This window comes from Chinchilla lanigera, unplaced genomic scaffold (assembly GCF_000276665.1).
Source record: "Chinchilla lanigera isolate Chin_1 unplaced genomic scaffold, ChiLan1.0 scaffold00156, whole genome shotgun sequence".
Classification (NCBI taxonomy): domain Eukaryota; kingdom Metazoa; phylum Chordata; class Mammalia; order Rodentia; family Chinchillidae; genus Chinchilla; species Chinchilla lanigera.
This window is the reverse complement of record NW_004955557.1, coordinates 2,266,981-2,277,698: the sequence shown is the minus strand read 5'-3', so window position 1 is coordinate 2,277,698 and position 10,718 is coordinate 2,266,981. Positions and strand designations below refer to the sequence as shown.

Sequence of the window (10,718 nt, the reverse complement as noted above, 5' to 3'; positions counted from 1 at the left end):
ACTTTCTGAATGGAACCCTGGTTGTACAGGAAGTAGTACTGAGAATCAACCAATGAGATCATGTCAAATTATAAAGCTTCTCCAGAACAAAAGAAATAACCAGCACGGTGAAAAGAAAACCTATTAATGAAAAAATAATTTGCCAAGTATTCCTCAGACAGAGGACAAATATATATATATATATATATATATATATATATATATATATCAGCAACTTTTAAAGCAGATAATTCCCAAGTAAAATAGGTTTCATGTGAAATATTATACAAGCCAAATTTCAAGTAAATTGTTGTAAACTTTAGGTGCCAGAAGTTGGAACAGAATTTGAAAGTTTATTTTACATTTCAGTCAGCCCACTCTGGGAGCTACAGCAATATCTCTAAGAATTATGGAGAATAAAAGTCAAAATTTGGGATTCTATACAAAGATATGTTAAAAATAAATATTTTAAATCATGTTTTTAGTCAGATGAAGAATGTGATAGCTTAAGTATTATAAACTGACACAATGATCTTCTCCTTGAATCAGTTTTATTGTAAGGGTACATTTACAGAAGAGCAGACTTGTAGCATATTATAGCAAAAGTTAGCAATCAATTAGAGGCCTGTGCCCACGGCTCCTGCTGTTTGTCACATAGCTAGTTTACTGCATTCATTTAGCTTTGACTGTCTAGGCCCAGTTGTTCCCCCTTAACAATATGTGGGGTCAAACTGACTGTTTCCACTTGTATTTTATGCAGTGATTCCAACTTGCTTCAAGGACTTTAAAGACGTCATGTTTGGGGAAGACTGGCCCAGTCAAGGACACTTTCAACTCTACCTACTCTTCTCAGACCCCCTCCTTCCCAGAATGTTCCTGCACAATTCTGCCTGACAATATATGACATAATTCTTGTATTTCATGGAACCAATCATGTAATAACCTGCTATCAGATTTGTACTTCCCACTTGCAAACCATATTTGAACAGAACTCAAACCTGACTCTGGGCTGGCAATTTGAACCTCTGGGTTCCCCAGCCTGCTAGCATAATAAAAGTTGTCTTCTAACTCCCCAGTGCAAAGAGTCTTCCATTTGGTTTGATATTGGTTTTCTACAACATTTCAACTTAAATTAAAATTTGAATCATTGCAATGCATACAGTGAGCATTGAGTATAGAAAGCTAGAGCAAATAATTATTGTGCAGAACTACCTGCCCTACTTTTCAAATTACATAAATGGAGACTCTACACTCTTTTTAAGTGTGTTGCTCTGTTTCATTATCACTTCTGGGTTAGCACGTTTGGAAATATTGTCTTTTATGTAAAAACTTATCTATTGAGTTTACCCATGTGTTTATTTTAGAAATATTTACAGTGTCAACTATGTACAAGGCAACTACACTTTGGGAAATAAATGTAAAAAAATATGCCTTAATCTCTGAGTAGGAGAATCTTTTGATTAGCTGGAGGAGAGCAAACACAGAGTCAAGGAAGTTTAAATCACCATATAAAAGAACATTGTGGAATATGCCAAACAGATAGTAAATGTTACTGAGTTTCAGAAATGAGGTAGCATGGGGAGATTAAAACACACATAATGTAGGTTGACAGAAACAAAGGAAATAAGCATTTTGGTTAACCGGAAGAGTACGGAAAAAGCAGGAAGAAAATAGACATTTACATGATGCCTTAGTGACTTAGTGAATACATCAGTCTCACTGAACTGAAAATCTTATGTTATGAAATAGATGTCAGTAAAATTAGAACAATAATTGAGCAGCAAACACCTGTAAGCAATGGATGATATATTTTATCTGGTACAAACAGGGGTAACGTTAAAGAGTTTTGGGCAAAAAAATAAATATTAGAAAGATCTTTACTGGGATTACAAAAGATAGAGCTGGCAGTGTTTGTTTGGTTTTTTTTTTGTTTGTTTGTTTGTTTTTTTTGGTTTTTCTCCGGTACCGGGAACCAAATTCATGACCTTGCGCTTGCCAGGCAGGCGCTTTTAGCTGGCAGTGTTTTAAAGCAAACTTCAGAGAGAATTAAAGGCTATTGCAATAAGCCAAAGGTGAGATTATATATGCCTAAAAAAGAATTATGAAGTCATGCATAGGTTGGATTTTAAGTATCTCCTGAGTCTATGTTTTGAAAGTTAATCCCTGGCAATGTGTTGTAGGAAGGTTATAGACACTCTAAGAGGTAGGTCCCGGGGGGAATGGGGGCATGGCCTTAAAAGGGTTTGTGGGACTCTGATCACTTCCTCTTTTTCTCTTTCATTTTCTGACTATGAGGTGAACAATTTCTTTGGCCACATGCTCCTCCCATTGCATTTTTTTTTGCCTCAGGCCTAAAAGAGACAAGCACAACTGATCATGGGCTGGCACCTGAAATTGTGAGCCAAGTAAAGCTTTTACTTCTAAGTTGATTGCTGGGTTTGAGCCAGCAAACCTCGTTAGAGAGACAACCGACATGAAAGAGACAGAAAATATCTTTGTCCAGGAGCCAGGCGTCTTCCCAGAATACAGTGGAGCCCCAAACTCACTGCAACCCTCAGATTTATTGGGAATCAACAAAGGCAATAGAGTTTTCCCAAGTGCAGATGGTTGCTTTAGGTAGCAAGGTAGGCCAGCAAACCATGGTGACAATTTGGCTGAATAACGAACTTTCATCTGATTGTCCCCTCTTGGGAGCTTCCTTGTTTTCCCCTGAAGGTCCATCTGTGCTCTAATTGGCCAAACATCCTGCCTTCAAGATGTTTCAGCTTCTCAGAGTTAGCAGTTTTCCACCGCCTGAGTCAACTCCAGCAGACCATTGGTTGTTGCAATGAACTCCACAGTTGATTATCTCAGGTATTTTTTATTGCAATGGAAAACTAACAGAGATGAAAATGGAAATTATATTGTGAGAGCTAGTTAAATATTCCTATTAGAAGCCCCATAAATTACTACAGCCAAATATTTGCATTAAAATTGAATCTAGAAAAATCCCTTAGAACAAATAGGATAGAAGACAATTTCTCCTCATTAATAGCTTTGGTTCCTCAACTGGATTTACAGGATATATATAGAAACTGGATCAGTTTTGTGATCATTCATACTCCTACTCTAGAATTTGAAGTGAAAAACTATTTGATTATTGAATACAAGGAAATAAAACTAAAATTTACTCTAGTGGATTTACAGATCTGGGTTTGAATCACAAACCCAGGCAGATCTGAAGGCGGATCTGGGTTTGAATCATGATCCTGAAGCTGTGTGATTTTTGGATTCAGTAATTAACTTCTAGTATCTTAATTTTCCTCCTGGATATATGGGAATAATAATTTATCTATATTACAAGTCTATTAAAAGTTAAATAAACTAAGAAAAGCAGTTACAATACCAAAAGGCACCAAAGGCACCTTAGTGTACAGCTAATGTTTTTATTGATTGTGCTTGATGATTTAGAATTTAACCATTAAAACTACTCAGAGTTGATCGTTTTGGCTGTCTCTTCAATGCTTGATTGCAGAACACTGCAGCAAATTGTTTCTACTGTTCTCTCGAGTGCTAGAATCTCACAGTGTTTGTACTACAAGCCATAACATGCATTAGTTTTAAGAATAATCCAAGAATTATAGTACAAAGCAATATCATTTCAGAGTTAAAAATGTGAATTTTAAAGTAGAAAAGCAGGCCCCACCACACAATGTCAAATGTGTATAATATAATGGAATTTTATTATATTTTTATAATATAATGTCTCATGGAATTTTTAATGTTTTAACAAACACTGTATATCAAGGACCATGTGCATACTCCAAACGCATGCTTGACAGTTTTGTTTAACATTATTATATGTAATAAAATTAGTTCTCATGTTGTTATGATTTAACAAATTTCCTTTCAATGAAGGAAATGACCTTGGATTTTCAATAATTGAAATAATTCTGTCTTTTCAGTGCCTTGATATGGTGTGTAGGACTTAGTTTAGACTATCCTCCAAAGGCTCATATGTCCTACATAAAAAAAAATGATCAGTGAATTGCGACTACTATTCTATGATCTTGATAGCATCATAAATTACTTACATGTAAAGGATAGTGCAGTATCTGCTACTTGGGGACCTCACATGGCTCCCAGGTGTCCAATATTTTCACATTTTAGCAGCTAAGGCACTCAGATGTGTATAGATTACATTTTCAATGAGGGTTTCACATTAACAAATGAAAGAGTAAAATTTTTCAAAATCCTTAAGAAGAAGCGGAATCAACTTTATATGACTGTTCTTGACAGCCTGAATTTTTCCAAGAAGTCTTATGTTCAGGTAATGTGGAACCTGACGTAAGTAGAGACAAAAAATATTTTAGAATAGAATAACGTACAGGTGTACTAATAAACAAAATTTTAAGAGATGTATTCTTCATAGGATAGGCTCTCCAAACTCACGCTGGCAAAATCGTCTGTGGCTCCACATGGAGCAGCTCTCACTGACTCTGTGGCATACATTTTTTCTTCATTGTAAGAAGGTATTTTACGTTAGGTTACTTTCATACTAAAAGTCTCTGGTGAAGTTTTCTTGTTTTGATCGTTTTCATCAGTGGTCCTAAATTTCCAAAAGTGTAAAATAAGAGACTGGACTAAGATGCCCTTCGGTGCTAACATTCTAAAATTTCCAGTGGGATGTGTTCAAATCTGAGTGTTGGTGAAACTTATTTGATGACTTCTCTTGAAATCTCTTTTGTCTTTCTCTTAGGTAAAAGTGACGTGTTTTGCCTCTGGGCCTTCATGTTATTTATTGTATGCACCACTAGCCTTGCTCCTTGTGTGTATTAGTAATGATATTTTCTTTTGCCAGCGCAGTCTCCAACTAGATGGAGACCTTCTTTGAGATATGTTATACATGACTCAAACAAGTAAGCAAAATTCAACTCATGAATATCTCTTTTACACATTAAAGATTTTAATGTGTTGCAATGGATACAATGTTGAATATTTCAAAGTGCTCTCTCATCACCATCATTCACCTGAGAATGTAATTAGTGACTTGTACAACACAAGCAACCCTTACTTTCCAAGTCAAGTGAGGAAAATTGTGGTCTTAGGCTACAAAATTAAATTAATCAAAGATTTGAATAAGTCAGAGACATGCCATTATGAGATAGGCCTACATTCAAAATTGACTGGTTCGGTCTAATTTTTTAGCCCAGTATCCTTATTTTCTAGGTCTTTGATCAAAACAAAATTACAGCACAGAAAGTGCTGACTCCTCTTAAAAAACTGAGAAGGAAAGACGGTAAATTTCAATGTTTTAAGATAAGTAGGAAAGAAGGAAGTTGAGATCCAGGCAAGAAAGAAGAAAACAACAAAGAATGGTATATAAAACTTCTTTTTTACTTACTTTGGTCAAATATTTGCTGAAATTTTGCAGGCCTTTCTAAAAAGTTTACTGAGTAGATCTTAATAGCATGAAGCCTTAAATATATCAAGCATATTTCTGTAAAGGTGGTATATTCATTTGCATGTATTTTGATTAGAGATATTCAGTAGTGTTATATATGCTTTACTAGAATACAAATTTTAAAAGTTATATACTTTGTCTTAGTAACCACCAATTAAATGAGCCAGAAGAATATTAGGATTCTAAAGTAATACTGACTTACTTAGGAGGTACTTAATTATCTGAGAATCACTGCTCAACACAGCACATATTACAGAGGGGAAAGAAGAGGTTGAAAGTATTCAGTCCTATAAACCAGCATACCTCACATTGGCAGTATTCACATTTGAGTTTAGATGACTCTTGTTGGGGGTGCTGTCTTGTACAATGCAGAATGTATAGCAGCATCTCTGATCTCTTCCTTCTAGATTCCAGTAACAACTACTCTTTTTATGTGTCACAAACAAAAAATATCTCCAAATATCTCCTGAATAGACATTGATAATATTGGTACTATGATATCTTCAAGTTGTTCTTTTGTGTGAAGATAGTTATGTATAGACCTGATTGGTTCATATGTTAAAATCTGTGATTGATTTAGAACTACTGCTTTAAAACCTAAGGTATTTTTGTTTCAGACCTAAAACTTTGAATAATTAATGTTTTATAGCAGGAAGTGTTCTTGGGAATAACTTAGTTGCCTGATATAAAAGTAAGAAAATGAGAACCAAATCAAGGAATTAAAAATTACAATAAAAATTTTAGACACAAGTAAAATATTAAAATCCTTTTCAAACTATTATTTTCTCTCTTTTTTTTCCATAAGACACAGAACATAAGCCTTACTGAAGGCAAACTGATTTACTGTTATCCACTGATTTAGGTATACGTCACTTCCAAAGAGTTAAGCATTTTAGAAAATATATTTTCATAAGTTTGACAATGAGCTTATCAGAAAGTACACCAAAAAACAACTACCATCATTATTTCAGATACACACTCCTTCAAGTTAAATGCTTAAGGCTCATATTTCAGAGGGTTACCCTAAAAAAATTTCCATGCAGTGTGACCTCAGTACATTTATGTATATGTTACTGGAAAACTGCAAATAAAACATACCTTCTTAAATATATCACTTTTCAATTTTAAAAGATCAAGACTATTTTAACTATATCCCTTCCTATTTCTCAAGTCTGACTTGTTGAGAACTTTATTTCCCAAAGATGATACAAATCCCTAAATTTAACTTAATAAAACAGATCAAATAGGTAGGGAGGAATATAAGAGGGTGACATATAAAATAAAACCCCTATTTATATTATCATGATTTAGACTTGCCTATCCCGTGAGACATTCCACGCTGTGAACATATTGATTTTTAATAATATTTGCCCACCTTTTTATTAAAATGAGGGCCAAAACTGACATTACTGCTGCTGTTAATTTTTACTTGTTCTAGTGAAGTGCCACTTTCAAAACGGCTTCTCTCTAACTAGAAATGGGTTTGGATGGGTACCGCAAACAAGGCCAGAACAGAAAATATTGAAATGTAGCACAAAGAACTGCAACTGAAACTTATCAACCCATGTATGACCCAGAATAATAGAAAAAACAAAGAATAGGTTTACAATGAGCAGAGTTCCTTACATCTGTTCATACATGAAAGACTTGTTTGACTTTTAATTACAGAAGTGGAAACAGTCTGAAATATTGCTGACCTCATCATTAAAGAGATAGTTTTTACTCATCTTTAAGTCAGCACTGGCAGTAGCACATTTATTTTCAAGAGCATCTTTGTAAAAGGAAGCACACCAAATTGTTTTCCATGCTAAGAGAGGGAGAGGATCCTGAGAAAGATGAGGCAACACAGTATTTTGTTAGTTATATTTCTGTATATGGCAGTCAAGTCATTGCCCTTATGGTTTTGATTTTTGCCATATTTTTCCCATTCTGAAAGAAAAATTTAAAAGATTTGAATTGTTCACAATTAAACTTTGTATAAGTAAAGATGTACTACTCACTTATAATCAAATAAATCTCAGGTACTTATTAGTAAGGAAATTTTCTTTTTATTTTTGTACCGTGAATCGAACTCAGGACCTTGAGCTTGCCAGGCAGGTGCTTGTACTGCTGAGCTATATTCCCCCCCTAGTAAGAAAATTTTCTACCTGTTCCATACACAACAAAAAGTATTTGTTATGGCTGAATAATCTTTGCAACATATCTTCATTAGTTGGAAAGATTGGATAATATTAATATACCCTTTTCTTCTAACTTTCTAAAATTTTTTCTATAACCTAAACTGCTTTCTTCATGTTGCATATGAATATTTGAAAATGTATTCCAGGAAATGAGGCTAAGAAGTTTCACATATCCATCTTATTCAGCAATTTAAGAAATTGTGCAAAATAGGATATACATATATACATTCCCACACACACATACACACACGTTATCATAACTGAATCTTGGTTTTGTTAAATGCTCGTACGGTGTGGAGCATTTAAGTATTTACTAGACTTGAAAACATACATTTGTACGCAATTACCACTCTAAATGGATATACCAGCATAGAGAAACAGTGTATCAACAAATAATTTAACTGAATTGTCAGTTTGTCTTTGCAGACTGAACAGAAAATATATTTATAACTGTGAACATTTATTCAGTGGTTCACATTTCAATATGAGTCACACTAAAAAGATTTTTTAAAGCTATGTACACTACATCACAGACACATTGAAAATGAAAAAATGCTATAAATAAGCTGTATGGAAATGCTTTAAATTATCAAAGCAAATTCTGGCTCATAGTACAAAATATATATACATATATACTAGTGTCAGGCTGATTCTAAAAACTACAACTGCAACTCAAATGATTTTTTTGAAGATTCCTTTATATATAAACCTGCAATGTTTACAGTGTATCTGTACCTCGATGCTTGATACTTCACAGTTATGGACAGGCACTGAGGCAGGTTACCAAACTACAAAATCTGTATTCGTAACAGACTCCAGAGGAAGTCCTTTGCTTGCTCTCAGAATTTATGAATCTTTAGTACATTATTAATTTTTTTAAAAAATTAAATGCTGTGTATAAATTCATCACAAAATGTCATCATCTTTTCTGTCTTGATTTGCCTATATTGAACTATGCTGCCTTGTATCAGCTACACTTAGTAGACTTCCAGGACACAGTTCTTCCTTTAGTTCTTCGTTGCTATTTTCACAGTTAGAATCCATGTTTATCTTGAATTCCATAAACTGAACATGATCCAAGTTTGCTTTAATATTCTTCCCATACATATTATTTGGTGCTCTAGTCTTTTCAGGAATATTAATACTCACAGGTTCTTCCTTGATCCATGCTGATGCTTTAGGTTCATGTTTAATCTGCTCTAATTCATATTTAGAATGAAGTTTGTCTGAAGACACAGAATCCAAGGAGGTTTTCCTTACCGCACAGATCATGTTGTCCATATGAGGTCCAAGAATTAATGACGTGGAATCTGGTGATGTCCCTGTTTCATGAGTAGCTGCACTCTGAGTAACATCCTCCTTTGAATGGTACAATCTGAGCCGAACATGCCATTCAAAAACTACATACAGGGGCTGGGGATTTAGCTCAGCGGCAAAAGCGCCTGCCTGGCAAGTGCAAGGTCGTGAGTTCAGTTCCCGGGCCCGGAAAAAAAAAAAAAAAAAAAAAAAAAAAAAAAAACTACATACAGCGGAAACTGCCTTGAACTGATGAATAACATTCCTTGGAATAAAGGAAATGTCATTATCATAGAACTGATCCTGGCAAAGTGGACTCCTTCCCTCCTCAGTTGATTAAGTTTTGCATCATGAACCCACTGGACACAGTGGGACAGTGGCGGTTCATTCAAATCTAACTGCATTCATTGAACTATTTCTGAGAAATCTTCAGCATGAAAACAAATTAAATCTTTGGTTATTTGGTTTCAACCAGGCCACTCTCCGCAGTACACAGGCTTCAACACTCCCAGAGCAGCGGTGGTCTGCTGCTCAAAGCCTTGGTCGATGTGATATGTGTGGGCTCTTGTCTTATCTGCAAAGCGCATCTCAAGAGGCTCACTGGTTCCAAGTAGGTGCTGGAGGGGTCTTATTTCTTTGGAAGTTCTCCTCCTTTTGAAAGGTGACTTTGGCACGTGGGACACAGGGATCATCTGCTCTTCTGGACACACCCTCATGATGGGGCCATCGCCACTGTCTCTGTGACTCTCCAGCTGGGGAGTGGACAGGGTCTCCCCACGGCAGTGTGAATTTTAAAAACAGTGACTCTTCTAACATGTGGCGGAAATCAGACAAGTAATCGCCCACTTCATCAACTGCTCCCACGAAGCTCATTTGTCGCATTGGGCCAGCTCTGTAAGTACCATGGGAATATGTTCTTTTCTTTTCAAAAGAAAAGAACAAAAATAAATTGTTCTTTTTATCTGAGCATGAAAATTGGACATAGTCATTGTCTCTGTGTCCTTCTTTCCCAATATCTCCATTTTCACTGGAGAATTGGGAAAGTTAAATGAAAAGCAGTCTAAAATGTCAAGCAAGCAAGTAGCTGCCCCATGAACAATACCTATTACACAGAAAGCTGCTGAGTTCTCATTTTAACTGAACACTAGACCCAAAAACTCTTCCACAAACCTCTCTATCTCCACGGGAGACAGATGGGAGAGCTCATTGCTGTGGGCGTGGAGAACCGAGGCACCTCCGTTCCCCTGATGCTCAGGGTGAATGAGCTGCTTGAACTCCAGCATGTCCAACCTCCAGAGTGCTTTCTGAATTCGGGGCTCCCTAAAGGAGACAAATGGAAACTCACTGTTCTCTGGAATATGGGGATCTTAGTTCCTGGTATCTAAATTCTTCCCAATATAATCCTGTATTATCACTTAGGATTTCCTTTGTACGTTTCATATGCAACATAAGATAGCAATCCTGAGCTGATGGTCTGAATAGATTTGCTATACATTTTCAGACACTCCCGTTTCTCATTCTCTTTGTGTTCCTTTTTCTTTCTTTATTTTTCTTCTTTACCTTTTTAAATTTGTAAGTCTTCTCCATTTGGTTTTGATTTCTCTTTCCCACCAAGAAAAGCAGGACCTTCATATCTGACATAGGAAATAATACGTACAATTCCGTTATCATACTCTTCAGCAAAATCACTACTCCGTTCTCTTTCTTGATCTCACTCATTACTTTGTGCTTCTTTTTCCCTCTCTCTTTTCCTTTGTCTCTCTCTGTAATTTTCTCTTTGATTTTATCTCGCAGCGGCCTGCCCTCCGCCGCCCGGCCCG

The 10,718-nt window shown here is 35.7% G+C and overlaps 1 pseudogene; it reads right to left on the bottom strand.

Moving 5' to 3' along the window:
• Positions 1–6,173: 6,173 nt before the first annotated feature.
• The window catches only part of LOC106147418, a 4,879-nt pseudogene continuing 334 nt past the window's right edge, over positions 6,174–10,718 (bottom strand).